The sequence below is a fragment of the Triticum urartu genome, chromosome 6A (assembly GCF_056163025.1).
Source record: "Triticum urartu cultivar PI428250 chromosome 6A, HENAU_Tu73, whole genome shotgun sequence".
NCBI lineage: Eukaryota > Viridiplantae > Streptophyta > Magnoliopsida > Poales > Poaceae > Triticum > Triticum urartu.
This window is the reverse complement of record NC_141878.1, coordinates 370,697,809-370,723,157: the sequence shown is the minus strand read 5'-3', so window position 1 is coordinate 370,723,157 and position 25,349 is coordinate 370,697,809.

The following is a 25,349-nucleotide window of genomic DNA, read 5'->3' as shown; positions in this document are numbered from 1 at the left end:
TTGAAGTATTATTATTTTTATGTCAATATTAAACGTTTATCTTGAATCTTTCGGATCTGAACATTCATGCCACAATAAAGAAAAAATTACATTGAGAAATATGTTAGAAAGCATTCCACATCAAATTTTTTATCATTTACCTACTCGAAGACGAGCAGGAATTAAGCTTGGGGATGCTTGATACGTCTCCAACGTATCTATAATTTTTGATTGCTCCATGTTATTCTATTATCTGTTTTGGATGTTAATGGGCTTTATTTTACACTTCTATATCATTTTTGGGACTAACCTATTAACCGGAGGCCCAGCCCAAATTGAAGTTTTTTGCCTATTTTAGTCTTTCACAGAAAAGGAATATCAAACGGAGTCCAAACGGAATGAAACCTTCGGAAACATGATTTTCTTAACAAATGTGATCCAGGAGACTTGGAGTGGGCGTCAAGAAACAATCGAGGAGGCCACGTGGCAGGGGGCGCGCCTACCCCCCTGGGCGCGCCCTCCACCCTAGTCGCCCCCTTGTTGCTCCACCGACCTACTTCTTACACCTATATAAGTCCACATACCCCGCAAACATCCAGGAGCACCACGAAAACCTAATTCCACCGCCGCAACCTTCTGTACCCGAGAGATCCCATCTTGGGGCCTTTTCCGGAGCTCCGCTGGAAGGGGCATTGATCACGGAGGGCCTCTACATCAACTCCATGGCCTCTTCGGTGGTGTGTGAGTAGTTTACTTCATACCTTTGGGTCCATAGCTAGTATCTAGATGGCTTCTTCTCTCTCTTTGGATCTCAATACGAAGTTCTCCTCGATTGTATTGGAGATCTATTCGATATAATCTTCTTTTGCGATGTGTTTGTCGAGATCCGATGAATTGTGGGTTTATGATCCAGATTATCTATGATATTTGATTCTTCTCTGAGTTCTTTTATGTATGATTGGTTTATCTTTGCAAGTCTCTTTGAATTATCAGTTTGGTTTGGTCTACTAGATTGATCTTTCCTGCAATGGGAGAAGTGCTTAGCTTTGGGTTCGATCTTGCGGTGCTCGATCCCAATGACAGTAGGGGAAACGACACGTATTGTATTGTTGCCATCGAGGATAAAAAGATGAGGTTTATATCATATTGCATGAGTTTATCCCTCTACATCATGTCATCTTGCTTAAGGCGTTACTCTGTTCTTATGAACTTAATACTCTAGATGCATGCTGGATAGCGGTCGATGTGTGGAGTAATAGTAGTAGATGCAGAATCATTTCGGTCTACTTGTCACGGACGTGATGCCTATATACATGATCATGCCTAGATATTCTCATAATTATTCGCTTTTCTATCAATTGCTCGACAGTAATTTGTTCACCCACCATAATACTTATGCTATCTTGAGAGAACCACTAGTGAAACCTATGGCCCCGGGTCTATTTTCCATCATACAAGTTTCCAATATATTTTATTTTGCAATCTTTACTTTCAATCTATATCATAAAAATACCAAAAATATTTATCTTATTATTATTATCTCTATCAGATCTCACTGTTGCAAGTGGTCATGAAGGGATTGACGACCCCTTTATCGCGTTGGTTGCGAGGGTCTTATTTGTTTGTGTAGGTACGAGGTGACTCGCGCGTGGTCTCCTACTAGATTGATACCTTCGTTCTCAAAAACTGAGGGAAATACTTACGCTACTTTACTGCATCACCCTTTCCTCTTCAAGGGAAAACCAATGCAGTGCTCAAGAGGTAGCACTCAACATGGTGATGATAGCACAAGCGAACGAAAACATCATAAATAGCCGTGTTTATGCCCATGTCTCTCCCATGAGCTATCATTCCATAGTTGCTATCTCTTGTCTTGGGGTTTTCTTCATGGCCAAAACTTGAGTCTTGATGCTCCATGTTCCGGTCTTTCTCTGACTCACCTTCACCTCAGGTATCGGCAACTTCAATAGCCTGACAAATTCCATAAGGGCTGGACCACAGGAAAAGTCTTCGTAGTGGTGTCTTTGGTTCAGGGTGAAGCTCTTTATCTAAAATACGGAAGCCAGGAGTTCTTCAGTAAGGAATTTCATAAGGGAACGGGAATAACTTAAGTGGATCCTATCAGAGCCTTCCAAGTCACTTCACTCTGGGAATTCTTCAGAGCCTTCAAATTCTCCGAGTCTTTGGAGTATTGAACCGTTGTAGTCTCAATTATTATAATGCATAGTAAAATCCTCTTTATTCCGAAGTGGTCTTTGTTGTCCGATATCTTGTACTTCTTGGAGTGGTCTCATCAGTCAAATCTTCGTGTGGTCAAAAGGGAAAAGGGGTATAGTCTAACTATTCCAGGTGAGAGGAAAATACTTGGTAAAGCTTAGAAAAGATGAGAGTTAAGGGGTCTCTTTTGAAAATAAAGTTTTAGAGAAATCTTTTCCTAAGGGCTTGCCAGTTTCTAGGGGTCACGTCCTACAGTCAACATGTGCTCTGATACCATCTTGTAGCGACCCGACCCGAATGGATCGAAGTCTCTGTGCTTAAGTGTCATCCCTGGATCGGTATGCTGACAGACACAGTACTCGAGGATTTATAACAGAGTTCAATCACATGTAAAAAGTAAAGTAAATACTACTACCTCAATCCATATAGCGGAAGTAACAACAGAATTGTGGAGTCCCAACAACACCAACGGCAAAGTTGAGTGTAGACATCGTAACCCTAACATATCACTTACTCGTCATATGATTCCTGCAACATGAGATGTTGCAGCCATGTAGGTTAGTACATTGAATGCACTGGCAATTTCACACCGCAGAATAATAATGAAAATATCTATCTCTATATGCATATTTGGCTGGTGGAGGCTCTAAGTTTAATTTTGCATAAAGCTAATTTTTCCCTACAACAAAGGAATAAATTTTATTTTACTACCAAGTTTATGTCATTATTGAGAAGGTTCCTCCAACTCAATCCCAAAATTACCAAGTAATAATAATAACACAATTCATTGATTAAATAGAGTGATGAGATCAACCAATAGTTGACTTCCAGATACTCAAAGTTGTCCATAACCGGGGACACGACTAATCATGATTAGTTTGTACACTCTGCAGAGGTTTGCGCACTTTTCTCCATAAGACTCGATCTCCTCCGTTGAATTCCTCGCACGGCCTGATGTTTGAAAACCGGATGATCAGGACACAGTCTTCTTGAATTGGTCCCCTTAACCGATAGATAGGCTAGTACACCTACAATCCCCTACATCTGCTAGCCTATCATGGAAAGGTTTCCCACAACTTACTCAACTATGCCAGAGCCCATAATGGCTATGGCTGCACACGTAAGTTTCTAGGCATGAAATATCATATGATCCCTTTGAGCCTGGGTGACATTCCATAGGGTAATCACATGGGTACTCCGGGATCCCATTGGGCAAGCACTGGGTTCTCTAGGTGCCCGGGCAAGCCACTGGTTTCTCCAGGGTGCCGCAACCATTCCACCCAGATGTATGTTAATGGTGTCACCTTAAAGTTACCCTTAATTATTATTTCTCTCATAACTTGCATGAATCTCACATACCAATCCCTGTCTACGAGCATGGCTAAGCAATATATGACATAACATATAATCCAGGGGTGTTTCAAGGATCATAGGTTCCTACCTCATGAACTACATAGCAAGGCCACATGTTCCCAATCCTACTCATGCAATTTTTGAGGGTGAAACTAATGCATAGTAAACACTAGGTATTGAAAAGTATGATCAAAGTGTGAACTTCCCTTATACTGATGATGAAGATTCTTCGCACTCATAATTCCTGATAGTTGTACTCATCACACTCTGTTCAATCTATCGTAAGAAAGCAATTATAACCACACATAAGCAATAACTCAAAAGTTTGGAAAGAATGTAGAAAACCACGGAGCTTCACCACAATGGAATATGGCTTCGAGGTGACCTCAACCGTCTAGGGTGCTCAAACACCCAAGAGTAACAAGATCCGCAAGGGATTAGTAGGGGGAATCAAATTTATCTTGGTGGAAGTGTAGATCTGGGCCTTCTCAACCAATCCCTAGAAAATCAACAAGTTTGATTGGCTTGGGAGAGAGATCGGGCGAAAATAAGCTTGTGGAGCAACAATGGAGTTTTGGGGGAGAAGTGATAAGTCTTCTTGGAGAAGAAGACCCCTTTATATAGTGGGGGGACACATCCAACCGTTATGCAGCCCGCAGCCCGCATCTGGGCGGTACTACTGTTGCCAGAGCGGTACTACCGCTGCCACAACTATACTACCATTGTGGCAAGAAGGCATAGGGCAACCAGGGCAGAGGGAGAAGATGTACACGCACTAGGGCGGTACTACTGCTAATACAAGGGGTATTGCCGCTCCCTACAGCCACTGGAAAACAGAGGAGGGCAGTGATCTGAGCGGTAGTAGGAGCGGATGTAGGAGCGGTACTACCACTAATATAAGCGGTACTACCGCGCACTACTGCCGTCCCTACTACCTCTCCCCTGTGTGGTCCTTTACGGAAACCCGACACGAAAAACATCGATACCCCAATAGGGGCGGTAGTACCAGGGGCACAAACAAGCGGTACTACCGCCGGTAGGCGGTACTACCGCCCTAACCGCGGTACTACCGCTTAGCACTCAGCACCCCTTCTTTTGCACAGCACGGATACACAAACGAAGCAGGAAGAAGGCGAGGGTGCAAGGATCGTGTGTACGTGATGATTCCACCCATACTCTTCCGAATCGGATCCCCTCTTGATAGTACGGTTATCCCTACGACTCAATTCCACTGAAAAGAAACGAGGGAAAATAATCCGTCTAAAGTGAAGTCCTCGAGGGGAAACAATCGCATAGTGCCCTTATATTAGATAACCTGAAAAGCTTAGTGCACATGATTAGTCCGCAAAAGTATTGTCATCAATCACCAAAACAAACCAGGGAAAAATATGCCCTAACAATCTCCCCCTTTTTGGTGGATTGATGACAACACGGGATTTGCACAAAATATAGTAACTGGAAATTAAGCAAACCAACTCCCTACAAAATATCAACGGGCTCCCCCTAGAGGTGTGCACCAAGGAAATTAGCTTGAAAGGCTATGTGCACATCTTTCGGATCAAACTCCCCCTATATTTTATAGACCGGCAACATCCTTGCATATAAGAATAATAACAAGTACAGCTAAGCAAGGACAAGCATGAGAGCAACAATATAAGTGCCGGTAAAGATGCATCTCATAAGATAACAGAGTACTTGAGACTAAAGTACAAAAGATAGGGTAGTTCACATATGTCTTACACCATATGGTCTAACTCACAGCCGAACAGAGTTCAAAACAAGAAAGCGAACAAACAACGAACAAACACGCAAACACAAAACCCAAAGCAAATCCCTAACTCTCCCCCTTTGGCAGCAAGACACCAAAGGGAAAGGGACGACACGAGACACGATGGTAGTAGATCTCCATGGCATCACCAGTCATGTTCCTCCTCCTCTTGAGAGTCCTTTGTAGCACGGGGAGAAGCGTGAACTCCGGGGTCCTCCTCAGTGTCAGACCACAGGCAGTGCAGTCGAGTCCAAGTCTCCTCATCAGTGAGCCGCTCCTCAGAGCCACTAGAAACCTCAAGGCCAAACTGTCTCATAATGGCCTTGTCACGACTACGAGCCATCTTGGCTTCCTTGTGAGCCTTGTACTGGCCCTTGGCCTGAAGGCAGAATAGACGCCTCATCTTCTCCTTGAGTTTCTTCACCCAAGAGGGCTCCTCAGATGGAGGCATCTACTCCTGCCCATCATCATCCTCATCATCTGCATCAGATAAGACAGTCTCCTACACTGGAGGTGCGGAAGAAGACGTACTCCACTTCTCCTTCTGACGCAGCTCGATAGTATCATGAGAAACCATATTGTCTGTGACAACCTCCTCATCTAGAAACTTGGCTACCCAAGTGTCCTCGATAAGCTGCATAAGATAGGGTCCATAAATGATGCACTTGCGCTCCATGACAGCAGAGTGAAGTTCAGACCACATCACATGAGACACATCCAGCACCTGCTGAGAGCCCTGCTCTTCTTGACAGAATAGAAGCAAGTCAACAAGGTAAGAGTGCACCTGATCCAAGTTGCCGACACGAGGAAACAGGGTGTTCCGGAAGATCTGATGCATGATGTCTAAGAAGGGCCAGAGCTCATAAGAAACCTTCCCAGTCCTAGACACCTTCCTGGTAGAATAGGGCCAAAGCTTTTCCTTATGAGTAGCGGCAATCTCCTTATGAGGGCGAAACCCAAGTGGGGTCTGGGAACCCTCATCATTGTATGATAAGATGACCATGAAGTCCTTCCATGGTCCGGACCAAACACAACCATTGGTCATCCAAGTCAGAGTGCGCGCCGGATCATGCCCAAAGTGAACGGTGGCAAAGAACTGGGTCATGAGCTTGGCGTCAAAGTCCTTATTGAAGGTAATGATCCTCTTGATATCCAACTCCTCACACCTCTGTAGAGAATCCCCAAAGTATCGCAAATCCTTGTCCATGTGCGAGAGATCGACAGACTTGACCTTCACAAACAAGTTCTTGTTTTGCTTCAAGACATCGTGATAGATTGACTGCTGAAACCTGTTCCAGAACGGACGCCTCTGAAGAGTTGGCTCCTGGTCCACATGGTACGGATTGTGCTTCCTCTTGGTACAGACCTCTATTGCAGACATCTGATTATCATGCTTGCGCCTAGCGGAGGTCTTCGACGTTGGGACCTTGACCTTGTGTTTTGGCGGCTCAGTCGAGCCACCCTGAGCAACAGTAGCAGCATCTGGTACATCCGAAGAGCAATAACGGTTGGAACCTGTTGCATGGTCTGGATTCTTGCGGTGAGCCTGATGCCCGGAGCTACTACCACCTAAAACACACACACACACGAACCACAAGAGCAATAGAGCATAAGCCAAGGAAAGACAAACACCAAAGATGAATGATTAGGCAAAGACACATGGGCATTGGCATCTCAGAGCGGTTGTACCGCGCACCAGAGCAGTAGTACCGCTTACAAGCGGTAGTACCGCTAGGGTGCAGCAGTAGTACTTCCCGAGTGGTTGTCAGCGGGCTGACACCTACCGCGGCAAGATCCGGTACTACCGGAGATGCAAAAGTCCATATTTCCATACCTAATCATCAATCTACCTAGTCTAGCAGTCTCCCAAGTCCTTCCTAAGCTTCGATTCAACAACTAAATCGAGCAATGCTACGAATATAGCCCAAAACCATGATTCAAGAAAGAGAACCTAGGGAGAGAAGAACGGGGGCAATACCGGCATCCATGGCAAGAGGAGAGGGTGGGGAACAATCCCACCGGCTGGAACCGAGGGAGACGGCCTGGATCCAGTGGCCCGGCGGTGGACCTCCGGTGCTTGGGAAGTCGCCTGAGAGAGGAGAGGACAACGAGATGGGGCAAACTGAACGGATATGGGAGTGGAAACTCCCCCTGCCCGATTCATATCCCACACACCCAGCCCTAAGCGGTAGTACCACGCAGGGAGTGGTAGTACCGCTTTGGTGCGATCTGAAGCACAACGCGCCCAATAGTACCGCTCCACAGTAGTACCGTGTCGGCAGGGCGGTAGTACCGCTTATTATATGCGGTAGTACCGCTCAGGCACCCCAAAGCAGGAACAAGGGGGAAATAAGAAGGCTTACGCACGACTAGCAAAAAGAAAAATAACACACACGACACAAGACAAGCCAAGACAAACCCGAACATGACCACACTAAAGCACAACCACTCAAAAGAGAGAAGCACAAGCAAAAGGAAACAACACACATACAGACTCTCTAGAAGAGAGGGCGGTGGTCGAGACCACCTATGTTTGAGCTATATGGTATGGAGTTGTGAATATTTTAACCTTGGGCCCTTGACCAACGCTCATCTTTGAAGCACAGGTACCATCAAAAATGGCTAATGTGAAAGACTTGATCAATTTATGCATAATGGGGGGAGGAAGAGATCATTGAGAGAATACCACTCCCCCTATGTCCATGCCTACATCAAAACAAGACAACAAGGTGAGTATGGTGGGGTGTGCAAGGGTTCAAGCCACATTGCTCGAATCAATGATATTTAGCTCATGCCTTAACTCGCGAAATCTTGCTTCATCCAAGGGCTTCGTGAAAATATCTGCAAGGTTATCATGAGAGTTGACATAGTTGAGCTCGATATCCCCTCGCCTAATGTTATCTCGGATGAAGTGATACCGAATCTCAATATGCTTCATCTTGAAGTGTTGAACCGGGTTGAGATAAATCTTGATGGCACTTTCATTATCACACCAAAGAGGCACTTTGTCACAAATGACATCGTAATCCTTTAAAGTTTGCCTCGTCCATAGAAGTTGTGCACAACAACTACCGGCAGCCACATACTCCGCTTTCGTGGACGAGAGAGACACACAACTTTGCTTCTTGGAAGACCAACTCACCAAAGATCAACCAAGAAATTGGCACCCTCCGAAAGTGGACTTCCTATCCACTTTGTCTCCCGCCCAATCGGAGTCCGAAATTCCCACAAGGTTGAAGTTAGATCCTCTTGCATACCATAAGCCAAAGTTTGGGTTATGATCCAAATATCGAAAGATTCGCTTGACCGCCACATAGTGGCTTTCCTTAGGTGCGACTTGAAACCGTGCCCAAATTCGCACACTCAACATGATATCCGGTCTAGATGCACAAAGGTAAAGCAAGGAGCCAATCATGGAGTGATATACCTTTTGATCCACCGCTTTACCATTGGGATCTATGTCAAGTTGGCATTTGATGGGCATTGGAGCGGAAGCCGGCTTGACATCACTTGGGTTGAATCTCTTGAGCATGTCTTGAGTGTATTTGGCTTGGTCGATGAACGTTGCTTCTCTTCGTTGCTTGACTTCGAACCCGATAAAGAACTTCAACTCTCCCATCATGGACATCTTGAACTTGGAGGTCATGAGAGCGGCAAATTCCTCATTGAAATCTTTGTTAGGGGAACCAAAGATAATATCATCAACATATAGTTGGCACACAAACAACTCCCCTTCGACCTTCTTAGTAAAAGGAGTGGGGTCGATTTTCCTAATTTCAAAACCACAATCTTGCAATAACTCGGTAAGGTGGTCATACCACGCACGTGGGGCTTGCTTAAGGCCATAAAGTGCCTTATCGAGTTGGTACACATGATCGGGAAAATAGGGATCCTCGAACCCGGGGGGTTTCTTGACATATACCAACTCATTAATAGGACCATTAAGAAAAGCACTATTCACATCCATTTGTTGTAACTTAAAGTTATGATGAGAAGCATAAGCAATCAACATGCGAATGGATTCAAGACAAGCAACGAGAGCAAAGGTTTCACCGTAGTCGATACCCTCGACTTGGGAGTAGCCTTGTGCTACCAAACGAGCCTTGTTGCGAATGATAATTCCATGAGCATCTTGCTTGTTCTTGAATATACACTTGGTTCCAATGACATTATGGTTCCCTATTGGCCTTGGCACCAATCTCCACACCTTGTTGTGCTCGAAGTTGTTGAGTTCTTCATGCATAGCATTAAGCCAATCCGGATCCTCGAGCGCCCCATAGACCTTTTGGGATTCAACACAAGAGACAAACGCGTGATGTTCACAATAGTTTGCTAATTGTCTACGAGTGCTTACCCACTTTCTTAAGCTTACAAGCACATTTGTCATGAGATGATCTTTGGTTGACAGCTTGGATGCGATCTTGGCGGCATGACGCTCTAATTCTTCCTCCGGAGAGAGTTGGGGAGCGGTTACTTGATCATCTTGAGCGTCGTCTTGAGCTTGTTCTTGATCTTGAGCTTGCTCTTGATCTTGAACTTTCTTGGATGAAAAAACTTGACCTTGGGCATCACTTGGTGATTCAACACCATCTTGAGGTAGATCTTGCCCTTGGTCTTGTTCATGAGGTTGAGGGCCTTCACTTTGTTCTTCGAGAGCATGTGGGTCTTGGGTTGGTGATGGTTCCACTTGAGCAGAACATTATCCTTCTCCTTCGGCCACAAGGGGTTCCTCAATGGGTAGGATAAAACCAACACCCATTCTTCTTATGGCTTGGGGAGGAATTTCATCACCTACATCACAAGTACCACTTTGCTCCATTGGGAGCCGTTATTCTCATAAAAGTCCACGTTACACGTCTCCTCAATAAGTCCCGTGGAATTATTGAGGACACGATAAGCATGAGAGTTTGTAGCATAGCCAACAAATATGCCCTCATGAGCTCTAGCCTCAAATTTAGACAAACGAACACCTTTTTTGGGAATGAAACACTTACACGCGAACACCTGGAAGTACTTGAGGTTGGGCTTGTTACCGGTGAGTATCTCATATGGAGTGTTGTTCAAGCCTTTGCGGAGGTAGAGCCGATTGGATGCATGACACGCGGTATTGATGGCTTCGGCCCAAAAGTTGTATGGAGACTTGAACTCCGCCATCATGGTTCTTGCTGCATCCGTCAATGTCTGGTTCTTCCTCTCCGCTACACCATTTTGTTGAGGGGTGTAAGGTGTGGAATATTGATGTTTGATCCCCTCATCACTAAGAAACTCATCATCCAAGGTGTAGTTCTTGAACTCGGTGCCATTGTCACTTCTTATTGTCAAGATCTTTGCATTGTGTTGACGTGGGGCTTCATTTGCAAAGTCAATGATGGTTTGTTGGGTCTCACTATTCCTTTTGAAGAAGTACACCCAAGTGTATCTTGAATAGTAATCCATAATCACCAAGCAATACTTTCTACCACCAACACTATCAAAGGATGGAGGCCCAAAGATATCCAAGTGAAGGAGCTCCAAAGGCCTCTTTGAGTAAATGATAGTCGTGGGAGGGTGAGCCTTCTGATGAAGGTTTCCTTCAATGCAAGCACTGCAAGCATGATCTTTGGAAAAACTAACATTTGTTAGTCCACGGACATGGTCCCCCTTGAGAATACTTTGCAAAGATATCATATTGACATGGGCTAAACGGTGATGCCAAAGCCATCCCACGTCAACTTTAGCCATTAGGCATGTCACAGTCTTAGTGGGTCACTCCGAAAAGTTAATCACATAGAGACTGTTCTCGACATGCCCAACAAAGGCTACTTTAAGAGTCTTGCTCCACAAGAGGGCCACGGTATCAATATCAAATAAAGTGGCAAAAGCCCGTGATTGCAAGTTGACAAATGGAAAGTAACTTGTATGCAAGGGGCTCAACAAGCATGGCCTTCTCGATTGTGAGATCATGAGAAATGACAACCTTGCCAAGCCCCATACCTTAGAAGACGAGGCATCACCCCACTCGACGTTGGTGGGCATAGATGGAATCTTTTGCATGTCCACCACCAAGTCCTTGCTTCCTGTCATATGATTAGTGGCTCCACTATTGAGCAACCATGATCCCTAACCAGAAGCAAACACCTACAAGAGATCAATGTTTGGTTTAGGTACCCATTTTGTAATGGTTCCTTTGATGTTAGTGACGAGGGTCTTAGGAACCCAAATAGACCATTCGATATACTCATAAGAAGAACCAACAAATTTAGCATAGACATGCCCATCACTAGCACGGCATAACACATAAGAAGGGTTAAAATTGCCGGCATTGTTGGAAGGAGTGGCATTTCCCTTCTTGAAACCACCACCCTTCACATTATTATTCTTCTTCTTAGAGGCACCCTCTCCCTCTTTGACAAAAGATTGCATGAGAGGAGGAGGTCATTTGGCCTTGTCATTCTTCTTCTTGTTCTTGGACTTGGGAGCAAACCCAATTCCTTCCTTGGCCACAACTTCCTTTTGATTTCTCAAAAGGTCGTTGAGATTCTTCTCGCCTTGTATGCATGATACAAGGCCTTTCTCAAGTTTCTCCTTCAACTTTGCATTCTCCTCACCAAGATGCACATGCTCACAACAAGGGTTAGTAGCATTTGCATTATCAATTCAAACCATATGAGGAAAAGTGCCTTTCTCCTTGGTTAGCTTTACTTGGAGTTGATCATGAGACTCTTTGAGGCTATCATGAGCACCCTTCAAGACCTTGTGAGCCTTGTCAAGTAAGTCAATCTCCTCTTTGGGTCTAGCAAGATCAACCCCAAGCTTGGCCTTCTCGGAGTTTAGCACACGAGATACAATAAGAGCATGATAAAGATCTTTCTTAAGTTTAGCATGGTCATCATTGTATGACTCCTCAAGAGCCAAACGATGACCGTGCTCTTCCTCAAGAGCATTGGAAAGATCTAAAATCTCATCGGCATAGTCACGACTATGCCCCTCCATCTTAGAGATGGTATCTTCGTGACCCTCGATCATGTCATTGGCTTCACCAAGTTGTTCCAAGAGGGCAACAAAGTGCTTCTTGGATTTACCCTTGAGTTTACTCATAACGGACTCAAATTCATTCTCCTCCACATTAGACCCCTCATGTTCATCAATGCAATCCGTCAAATAAGGATTATTAATGATGGTAGTTTCGATGTTGGGGGTTACCTTGTTGGTGGCTTTAGCCATGAGGCACTTGGCGGCGATGTTCTCATTGGGTGAGTCGAAGAGAGACACCCGTGGAGTTGTCGCAATGGCAACGGAGGCCATGGAAACTGACTCACCTTCATCATCATCATCATCATCATCATTGTACTCTTCTTGTGCTACCAACCCCTTGGGAGGAGTTTTCTTGGTGAAGGTGCTCTTGTTGGGGAAGGACTTGGCCTTGTCTTTTCGGATGAGCTTGCCACCATTGTCTTCCCTCTTCTCATAAGGACATTCCGCAACAAAGTGGCTCACATTACCACATTTATAGCACGTCCTCACTCGTTGCTTGACCTTCGCGCCTCTTGACTTGTTCTTGTTGAAGTTGGGCCTTGTGTTCTTCTTGCTCCAAAATTGCCTTGAAGCAAGAGCCATATGTTCATGATAAGCATACTTTGTATCTTCGGGATTTCTCTCCTCTTCTTCCTCTTCGTCCTCTTCTTCCATACTAACCTTGGCCTTCAAGGCAAGGTTGGGCTTCTTTGCTCTTTAAGAATGTAACACCGCATTGTCGGCGGTCTTGTCCAAGATACTCATAGCCACAAACTCATCCAACACTTCACTTGAGGACAAGGTGTGTAAATCCGGCCTTTGACGAATTATGGAGGACATGGCCTTATGGTAAGGCATCATGGCCTTGAGAAATTTGCGCTTGATCCAATTGTCATCCGTATCCTTGCTTCCATGATCTCGGAGTGAGACCGCGAGAGTAGTTAATTTCCGATAAAGCTCGCGGGGTTCTTCATCTTCTTTCATTGCAAACTCATCGGCTTCATCTTGCACCACTTCATAGTTGGAGCGTGGAATGCTTGCGCTCCCCCTGTAGAGGGAAACAACTTGGCGCCATGCATCCTTGGCCACGTTGAAGGGCCGGAGATGGGCAAGATCTTCGGGTGGAATTGCATCTTGGATGATGAAGAGAGAATTCTCATTGAATTGATTATCCGCGGCTTCTCTAGGGGTGAAGTTGCTTCGGTCATGTGGATAGAAACCTTCTTCAATGATTATCCAAAGATTAGTATTAACATGGTTTAAATGACGCTCTAAGCGATAAACCCAAGAATCAAAGTCCTCATTTTTCACAATCTTAGGGGGAGGACCGGCATGATTCAAATGAGTGGAAGGAATCGGTCCACCATAAGTAAGCGGAGGTTCCACATGGGCAAAGATGTCGTTGCCAATTTTACCACTAGAAGAAGGAGACTTTTCAATAGTAGCTTCCCCATTGTCGGAGTTAGCATCCGTCACCTTGTTAGGGGGATCACCCACTTTCATCGGTGCGGTGGATAATTTAAGCCCTTCTAAGAATTTATTAAACATGCTTTCAACCTCGGTCGTCATGGAGGTTTTCAATGTTTCCAAAGCCGCATTGAATTCCTCACAAGAGACCGCGGTTCCCCCATCGGCCGTAGATGAGAATGGATTCGCACCGGAGTGCTCCTCCTCACCGTATGCGGTGTCAACCATACTCTTCGGATGGTAAAGTCCTTAATAAAGTGACGAGGCTCTGATACCAATTGAAAGGATCGATATAGTTGACTAGAGGGGGGTGAATAGGCAACTAACAATTTTTAGCTTTTCTTTACCAATTTAAACTTTGCATCAAAGTAGGTTGTCTAGATATGCAACTAGGTGAGCAACCTATATGATGCAACAACAACAAGTACGCAAGAAAGCAAGGGATATAATACAATTAAGCTTGCACAAGTAAAGGCACGAGATAACCAAGAGTGGAGCCGGTGAGGACGAGGATGTGTTACCGAAGTTCCTTCCTTTTGAGGGGAAGTACGTCTCTGTTGGAGCGGTGTGGAGGCACAATGCTCCCCAAGAAGCCACTAGGGCCACCATATTCGCCTCACACCCTCACACAATGCGAGATGCCGTGATTCCACTATTGGTGCCCTTGAAGGCGGCAACCAGACCTTTACAAACAAGGTTGAGGCTCTCTCCACAACTTAATTGGAGGCTCCCAACGAAACAACGGAGCTTCACCACAATGGAATATGGCTTTGAGGTGATCTCAACCGTCTAGGGTGCTCAAACACCCAAGAGTAACAAGATCCGCAAGGGATTAGTAGGGGGATCAAATTTCTCTTGGTGGAAGTGTAGATCTGGGCCTTCTCAACCAATCCCTAGAAAATCAACAAGTTTGATTGGCTAGGGAGAGAGATCGGGCGAAAATAAGCTTGTGGAGCAACAATGGAGTTTTGGCGGAGAAGAGGTAAGTCTTCTTGGATAAGAAGACCCCTTTATATAGTGGGGGGACACATCCAACCATTATGCAGCCTGCAGGCCGCATCTGGGCGGTACTACCGTTGCCAGAGCGGTACTACCGCTGCCACATGGATACTACCGTTGTGGCAAGCAGACATAGGGCAACCAGGGCAGAGGGAGAAGATGTACACGCACTAGGGCGGTACTACCGCTAATACAAGTGGTACTGCCGCTCCCTACAGCCACTAGAAAAGAGAGGAGGGCATCGAGCTGAGTGGCAGTAGGAGCGGATGTAGGAGCGGTACTACCGCGCCCTACTGTCGTCCCTACTACAGCTCCCCTGCGTGGTCCTTTACGGAAACCCGACACGAAAAACATCGAGACCCCAATAGGGGCGGTAGTACCAGGGGCACAAACAGGCGGTACTACTGCCCTGACTGCGGTACTACCGCTTAGCACTCAGCACCCCTTGTTTTGCACAGCATAGATACACCAACGAAGCACGAAGAAGGCGAGGGTGCAAGGAGAGTGTGTACGCGATGATTCCACCCATACTCTTCCGAAAAGGATCCCCTCTTGATAGTACAGTTATCCCTACGACTCAATTCCACCGAAAAGAAACAAGGGAAAACAATCTGTCTAAAGTGAAGTCCTCGAGGGGAAACAATCACATAGTGCCCTTATATTAGATAACCTGAAAAGCTTAGTGCACACGATTAGTCCGCAAAAGTATTGTCATCAATCACCAAAACAAACCAGGGAAAATTATGCCCTAACAGCGGGGCTGGGCTTGGCCTGGCCCGGTTGGTTGGGCCGGCCCAGTTCGGCAGAAAGGATTTTCTCTTTTTTTAAAACATTTTTCCATAATAAGAAATACGAAAACTAAAAATAACAGAAAAAATCACATAGGCATATTATATATATAAATTTTCAGAAAAAGATTTTCTAAAACATGAACATGTTTTTAGCGGCAAATAAATTCCACAAAAAATTAAATAAAGCAAACAGTGCTACTGGTTTATTTAAAAACCAAATAAAAATATTTAAAATACCAAAATGATTTCAAACTCATTTTTCTACTGTAGGGAAACATTTTACCCTATTTTCCATATATTTTACTTTTGGAGAAAAATAATTTGAATAAAAACCAAATAACTCCAAATTGAAAATGGGTTTCAAAATAACTATAAAGGGACTTTCAATTTGATTCTTTGAAACTTCCAACTCCCTTTTCTTAGCATTTGAAGAAGTCATTTTATCTTCTCTCATGAAACTCATTGAGTTGCATAAAGTTTTTGAGTTTGAAATATTTCCAAATGGAATTCAAATCTTTTCAAAACCCTTTTTCATTTAATTAAATGGAAGAAGTCATATCATCTTCACTTTAGGGTTTTGTGATGAAATGAATTTGAATTCATGGAGATCATAAATGCAGGGTGAAAGTTTGGGAAAGTCATTTCATTCGCTCTCATACAACATTCAAAAAGTTTCAAATTTCACTTAATTTCACACAACAAATCACACAAGAAATCATTATTACTTAATTAATATAACATTCCAAAATTTAGAATTCTGGGATGTTACAATCACATAAAGCATTCTTTTCATAACCCACAAGCATAGAAATTTTATTACTCTCCACATAAGCAAATTTATTCTCATGAATAGTTGTGGGAGAAAACTCAACAAAATAACTATCATGGGATTGAAAATTAAAATCATGATGACAGGTTTCATGTTTATAATTATTCAATATAGCATACATGTCATCACCATAATCATCATATATAGGAACTTTGTTGTCATAATCAATTGCAACCTCCTCCAAAATAGTGGATTCATCATTAAATAAAGTAACGACCTCTACAAATCCACTTTCATCAATACAATCATCATTAATAGGAGTCATGCAATTATAATAATAATTTTTCTCGTCGAAACTTGGGGGACTAAAAATATCATATTCATCAAATATAGCATCCCCAAGCTTATGGCTTTGCACATCATTAGCATCATAGATATTCAAAGAATTCATACTAACAACATTGCAATCATGCTCATCATTCAAATATTTTGTGCCAAACATTTTGTTGACTTCTACTTCTAACAATTGAGCACAATTTTCTAAACCATCATTTTCAAGAAAGATATTATAAAGATGGTCAATAATATGATGCAACATCAATCCCATTTTTATGTAGTTTTCTCTTATAGACCAAACTAGTGATAAACAGGAAACTAACAAATTCAATTGCAAGATCTAAAGATATACCTACAAGCACTCACCTCCCGAAAATGGCGCCAGAAAAGAGCTTCGTTGATGGGATGTGAGGGCCGCTTACCTAGCCTCCCCGGCAACGGCGCCAGAAAAGAGCTTGATGTCTACTATGCAACTTTATTCTTGTGGACACGTGTTGGGCCTCCAAGCACAGAGTTTTGTAGGACAGTAGCAATTTTCCCTCAAGTGGATGACCTAAGGTTTATCAATCCGTGGGAGGCGTAGGATGAATATGGTCTCTCTCAAACAACCCTGCAATCAAATACAAGAAATCTCTTGTGTCCACAACACACCCAATACAATGACAATTTGCATAGGTGCACTAGTTCGGCGAAGAGATGGTGATAAAAGTGTAATATGGATGGTAGAAATATATTTTTATAATCTGAATAAATAAAAACAGCAAGGTAGCAAATAGTAAATGGGCACAAAAACGGTATTGCAATGCTTGAAAATGAGGCCTATGATCCGTACTTTCACTAGTGCAATCTCTCAACAATGCTAATATAATTGGATCATATAACCGTCCCTGAAAGTGCGATGAAGAATCACTCCAAAGTTCCTATCTAGCGGAGAACATAAGACGGAATTGTTTGTAGGGTACGAAACCACCTCAAAGCTATTCTTTCTGATCAATCTATCCTAGAGTTCGTACTAAAATAACACCAAGCTATTATTTCTGATCGATCTAACCAAGAGTTCGTACTAAAATAACACCAAAGCAAATTCCGATTCATAATATTCAATCCAACACAAAGAATTTCAAAGAGCGCCCCAAGATTTCTACTGGAGAAACAAAGACAAGAATGTGCATCAACCCCTATGCATAGATTACCCCAATGTCACCTCGGGAATCCGCAAGTTGAATGCCAAAACATATATCAAGTGAATCAATATGATACCCCATTGTCACCATGAGTATTCATATGTAAGACATATATCAAGTGCTCTCAAATCCATAAAAGTATTCAATACGATAACAATGAAATCTCAAAGGGAAAAACTCAATTCATCACAACAAGATATAGAGGGGAAAACACCATATGATCCAACTATATTAACAAATCCCGCGATACATCAAGATCGTGACATCTCAAGAACACGAGAGAGAGCGATTAAACACTTAGCTACTGGTACAAACCCTCAGCCCCGAGGGCGGACTACTCCCTCCGCATCGTGGTGGCCGCCGGGATGATGAAGATGGCCATCGGAGATGATTCCCCCCTCCGGCAGGGTGCCGGAACGGGTCTAGATTGGTTTTCGGTGACTACAGAGCCTTGCGGCAGCGAAACTTCTGATCTTGGGTTATTTCTGATGGTTTCTCTATTTATAGGATTTTTTGGCATCGGTTTCACGCGAAGATGAGCCTCGAGGTGAGCACAACCCACCGGGGCAAGCCAGGCCCACCGAGAGTGCCCTGGTGGGTTGTGCCCTCCTCGTGGCTCTTCTGGCCCTCCCATGAAGCTTCGGGGTTCTCTTTTGTTCCAAAAAAATCGTCAAAAAGTTTCATCTCATTTGGAGAACTTTCATTTCTACACAAAAAACAACACCACAGTAGTTCTGCTCAAAACAACATCAGTCCGGGTTAGTTCCATGCAAATCATACCAAAAGCATATAAAATTTTTGTAAACATGGCATGACTACTTCATAAATTATAGATACGTTGGAGATGTACCAATTTCTCCTGTAGGAAATGGCTGCCATGTGGTGAATGGCTGCCACTTAATCACTTTGCGGCTTGACACCGCACTGATCGAAGACATGGGTCATGTTGGAGTGGTTGGTGAGGTGGTTTTTCCTTCGTGAGCCCTGGCAGGCCCTCCCGGGGCGCCTCAGTTGTGTGCATCTGGGGGTGGCTTCGCCCCTTGTCGGGCTCGCCTGCCTGGCAAGGGAGGCTTTTCTCTTGACGATATGCTACTTTCTTGGCTCGTCCTTGGTCCTTCTGATCTACACGTTGGTCCTTCGAACTTCTTGGGTTCTTGTACTCTAACTTGGGCTGGTGCTTCAATCTTGTTTCCATGCCTATGCACAGTCTGGGTAATAGACCTAGGGTTCGTTGCACTGATAGAAGCCCCCGGGCCTGCCCCGAACGCGTTGCTGAGTGACGTCGGGGTAGGGCCTAAACAGTGCACAGGCAAGGGTTCCTGAAGAGGCTGGTCTCTTGAAGTTGTGGCACCCCGGCTCAGAGAAAACGGAACACCCCGTATTCCAGCCCAGAGATCGAGGAGAAGTCTTCTGGAATACGGCACTTCTTAGCATAGAACAAAACCAGCTCTTTATTGCAAGCTATATTGGATACAAGGGGATTACATCGGCACGGCGACACTACGCCTGCCACGGTTGCTCTATGCAAGCAGCAGAACAACTCGGCGCAGCGGAATGACTAGTGGCAGCGGAACAACGACGACGGTGATGAACTCCACTCCACAGGGACTCTGAATGGAACGCTTATCCTAGCGTGCAAACAAGGGATCCACGACAAACAAGCAATCGTATCCGGCATGACCTGCAAACTGGCATGACACGCCAGGTCAGTACATTGAATGTACTTGCAAGCTCACAGCAACCAAAGAAATCAAGACAAACAATAGCATGGCAATTATAGGTTAACAAGGTTTGACGTGGTACTATCAGATCAATCATAGCATGAACAAGACGATACAGCTAGGACAATATGAACATGGCATGAACATATGAACAGGATAATACTAGCATGCAACATGATGCAACTACCATACACCAACTTACTCTGTTCGGGTTACCTCGTAACCATCACCTGCACAAACTTACCATCATGAACATCACATGATCATCTCAGGATCCAATCAAGCTTGGTATTAACAATACCGTAGTAACCATACATGACCACAAGGAGCTTGACCTTTACCCTTGACTCTCGCATAACACCACAAATATCCACAACTCGGTATCCATGATACCACAGTGATCCTCTCGTGATCACAATAAAGATCAACCAACTTCTTTCATCATCGAACCGGAGTTGTTATTGTAGCGACCCGACCCGAATGGATCAAGTGCTCTGTGCTCAGGTGTCATCCCTGGATCAGTAATGCTGACACCACACAGTACATTGAAGGATTTATAGCAGAGTGGCAATCACACACTTATTACATCGTTGTCTCAAAGAGAACTTATTACAATAAATATGGCTTAAGGCCATCTAATAACGATAACAGCGGAAGACTCGAAAGATAAATGGGTCCATCAACTCCAACGGCATCACTGAGTATAGAACCACGACCTAAAAGCACCTTACTCATCGTCTGAAAAGTCTGCAACATGAGAAGTTGCAGCCCGAAAATGGGTCAGCACATGGAATATGCTGGCAAGGTAACACATAGAGAGTAATGGAATGAAACAGCTATACTACATGCATATATGGCTGGTGGAAAGCTCTATGGTTACAGTTTTGCGTAAAGCCAGTTTTTCCCTACTGCAAAGGAATAAATTTATTTAACTATCATGGTAGTGGTTAAACATCGAGAATGGTTGACAGCATTCCGATCCCAATTAAGTGAACAATTAAAACCCAACAACATTAATTATAAGTAACATGTTGAGATTCACATGATATTCAAGTACTAGATACTCAAGTTGTCCATAACCGGGGACACGGCTAATCATGATTAGTTTGTACACTCTGCAGAGGTTTGCGCACTTTTCCACACAAGACTCGATCGCCTCCATTTGGTTTCTCGCACTACATGGTGTTTGAGAAGACGGATGACCGAGACATAGTCTTTCAGAAGCGCTAGCACCTTACGATTGGGTAGACCGGTACACCTACATCCCCTACATCTGCTAGTCTACCACTGTAAGAGTTCGCACAACTTAGTCAACTATGCCAGAGCCCATAATGGCTTGTGGCTGCACACGGAAGTTACTAGCATGAATGATCTTATGATCCCTTTGAGCTTGGGTGGCGGTCCAAAAAAACAGGCAAGTCCTGATAGACATCAGGTGCCTCAATCCACCCAGATGTATGTTTAAGTTGCCACCTTAGATAAACCATTAAAATTATCAACTCACATCTGTCATGGATATCACTCACCCAATCCACGTCCACTAGCATAGCATGGCATAATAAGCAAACGTAGAAGTAACTCCCAAAGGTTTCATAATAATACAGGTGATAGGTACTACCTCATCTACTTTCCATCCCACAATTTAATTAGATCCTAATCATGCAATGTGAGAGGATTGATCTAATGCAATAAAACATGGGTTGTAGAAAAGGTATGATCAAAGTGTTACTTGCCTTGCTGATGATCCGCGAGACCTAGGGTTTCGAAGTAACAAGCGGCGCAATCCGGGTGATCTATCGCAGACAAACAACAAGCATACAATAAGTACTTATCTAATGCACAGGTAAAACTCGAACAAGAGAACGAACCAGAAAGTTCAACTTAAGAACTCCGGTTGCAAAGAAAGAACGAACCGAACAAAGCAACGGAAAACAAACGGCGGAAGAAAACAACTCGATTCTAGCAAGTTGAAACTAGGTCAAATTTTACCGTAGCAAAAACTTGTTTAAGTTGATTAGACGGAACGGCGGTTTTGAAACGAAACTCCAGGCGCTTGGATCTCCTGATTCCGATAAACGAGCGAGAAAAAAGACTGAACGAAGATCGGATCTGAGATCGCGATCGCGATCGCGGAATAAATCCGACGAAAAGGAAACGAAGAACGGTTAAACGAACGGACGTTCGTTAACCGGGAACAATCGGTGATCACGTTCGTTGAGACGAATGGTCTGAAAGAAGAACGAAAACCGATCTAGGGTTTCGGAAAAGACCGAAACAAAGAACGAAAGAAAACCAGAACGGTTAAGAAAGAACTGGAACGGTTTAGAAGAAAAACTGAACCGAGGGGAGAAAAAGAGACGCGGTGTGGGACAACCTCGGCGAGGCTCCGGCGAACGGCGGCGACGGCGGCTATAGGGCGGCGGCGGCGGGTGAGGGGCGCGGGGTGGGGCGCGGCTAAGGAGGAGAGGGGCTTGGGATTGATGTGAGGAGAGGGGGGGGGTTGGGGTGTATTTATATAGGTGGGGGGGATTACTTGGGGTAGGGGGCAAGCAAAAGAGGGAAAACAAAACAAGGAAAGGGGGGGCTAACCGGCCTAGAGTCCCTCTGGGACTCGGCCTAGAGCGAGGGAGGCGGCGGCCTGGCGCTGCGCCTGACGCGCGCGCTGGCTGGGGAGGCGGCCGGCTGGCTGGGCCTTTGGCCCGGCTGGCCTTGGTCCTTTTTTTTAACTGAATTCGCGCGCAGAAAAACAAAAGAAAACTAAACTAAACGAACTCCAAAATTACTAAAGTAAATTTTCCCCGACTCCTAAAAATGAGTCGAACAAAATGAACTTTACTCCGGACCTAGAATGCAATTTTTGAAAACACGCATTTTTCCCTATCCAAATAAAATGCGAATAAACACCGGAAAATCCAAAATTTGACTTATTCATTAAATCTTCATTTTTCCTAACTTTGGGAAAGTCATATTATTCCCTCTCTCACTTTTTTTATATTGGAAAAATAATTGAAGATGAAATAAATAAATCAAATGATCCTCTTTTCAAATTTGAGAAAACTCTCAAATATGAAAATAACGAAATCTCCAACTCTCTCCGAAGGTCCTTGAGTTGCGTGAAATTTCTAGGATCAACCAAAATGCATGAAAATATGATATGCATGATGATCTAATGTATAACATTCCAAATTGAAAATTTGGGATGTTACAAACCTACCCCCCTTAAGATGAATCTCGCCCTCGAGATTCGGGTTGGCTAGAAAATAGGTGAGGGTGGTCCTTGAGCAAATCTTCTTCTCTCTCCCAGGTGGCTTCATCCTCTGAGTGATGGTTCCATAACATTGCTACGGGTAACTCTGCTGGCATAATCGAGAATCTTGACTGGCTTCTCCTCATATGTTAAGTCATCCTCCAACTGAATCGCTTCGAGTGGCACGGTATCTCTTAGCGGTACCTCCTCCATCTCGGCATGACATTTCTTTAGCTGAGAAACATGGAATACATCATGAACTCCTGACGGTCCCTCTGGTAATTCCAACTTATAAGCGACTTCTCCCATACGTTGCAAGATCTTGTACGGTCCAATGAAACACGGTGCTAACTTTCCCTTAACTCCAAAGCGCTTAACTCCTCGAAGTGGGGATACTCGAAGGTAAACTCTGTCTCCAGTTTCGTAGACTGTCTCCTTGCGTTTAGAATCTGCGTAGCTCTTCTGCCTGGACTGGGATACCTTGAGCCTATCGCGAATCAACTTAACTTTCCGTTCAGACTCCTTAATCAAATCTGGTCCAAAGAATTGACGGTCTCCAACTTCGTCCCATGACAACGGTGTCCTGCACCTCCTTCCGTATAAAGCTTCGAAAGGTGCCATCTTCAAACTGGTTTGGTAACTGTTGTTATAAGAAAACTCTGCATACGGCAAGTTATCATCCCAACTAGATCCATAATCTAGTGCACAAGCTCTCAGCATATCTTCCAAAATCTGATTGACTCTCTCGGTCTGTCCATCTATCTGTGGGTGAAAAGCTGTGCTGAACTCTAGTCTGGTTCCTAAAGTTTCATGCAACTGATTCCAAAACTTTGAGGTAAATTGGGTTCCTCTATCTGATACGATACTCCTCGGAACTCCATGTAAACAAATGATCCTAGTCATGTATATCTTTGCCAACTTAGCACTGGTGTAAGTGGTCTTAACTGGAATAAAATGTGCTACCTTTGTCAAACGATCAACTACTACCCATATCGAGTCATAGCCTGATTTTGTACTGGGTAGTCCTGTGATAAAATCCATGCCTATCTTATCCCACTTCCATTCGGGTATCGGCAATGGTTGTAACAATCCTGCTGGCTTCTGATGCTCTGCCTTTACTCTCTGACATACGTCACAAACTGCTACATATGCTGCAATATCCTTCTTCATTCCGGTCCACCAGAATGTTTCCTTCAAATCCAAATACATCTTGGTATTCCCTGGGTGAATCGAATACGGTGAATCATGTGCCTCTTGCAAAATCAACTTCCTGATCTCCGGGTCATTGGGCACATAAACACGGTCCTCAAACCATAAGGTATCGTGCTCATCCTCACGAAATTCCTTTGCTTTTCCTTCGCTCAATTTCTCTTTTATAGCAGCAATCTCCTTGTCAGATTTCTGAGCTTCTCTGATTTTATCCATCAATGTTGACTGAATCTCCAATGCTGCTACATAGCCTCTCGGAACTATTTCCAAACATAGCTCATGAAGGTTTTCTGCTAACTCCTTGGGTATTTTCCTCGTCATTAGAGTATTGACATGGCCCTTACGGCTCAATGCGTCAGCTACTACATTAGCCTTTCCGGGATGGTAATGCAATCTCATATCATAATCCTTGATGAGCTCCAACCATCTCCTTTGTCTGAGGTTCAACTACTTCTGCGTGAAAATGTACTTCAAACTCTTGTGATCCGTGTACACCTCACAATGATTTCCAATGAGGAAATGTCTCCAAGTTTTCAATGCATGCACTACAGCTGCTAACTCCAAATCACGCGTGGCATAATTCAACTCATGAGGCTTCAGTTGCCGTGAAGCATACGAAACAACTCTCCCTTCCTGCATAAGCACTGCTCCAAGTCCTCGACGTGAAGCGTCGCAATACACCTCATAATCCTTGGTCTGATCTGGCAAAATCAATACTGGTGAGGTAACCAAACGTTTCTTCAACTCCTGGAAACTAGCCTCACACTCCTCAGTCCATTTGAACTTAGTATCCTTCTTCAACAACTCCGTCATAGGCTTCGCAATCTTTGAGAAATTCTCAATAAATCTCTGGTAGTATCCTGCGAGTCCAAGAAAACTCCGGATCTCTCCAACTGTCGTTGGTGATTCCCATTCGGTTACGGTCTCAACCTTAGTGGGGTCAACTGCTATACCTTCTCCGGATATAACGTGCCCGAGGAATCCAACTTCCTTCAACCAAAACTCACATTTGCTGAATTTGGCGTATAACTAATGTTCCCTTAGTTTCTCCAAAACCAAACGCAAATGTTCCTTATGCTCCTCTTCATTCTTTGAATAAACCAGGATGTCATCAATGAACACTACGACGAACTTATCCAAAAACTCCATAAACACTTTGTTCATCAGGTTCATAAAATAGGCAGGTGCGTTAGTCAATCCAAATGACATAACGGTATACTCATACAGTCCATATCTCGTGGTGAATGCTGTCTTAGGTATGTCCTGCTCTCGAATCTTCAACTGATGGTACCCTGATCGCAAATCGATCTTGGAAA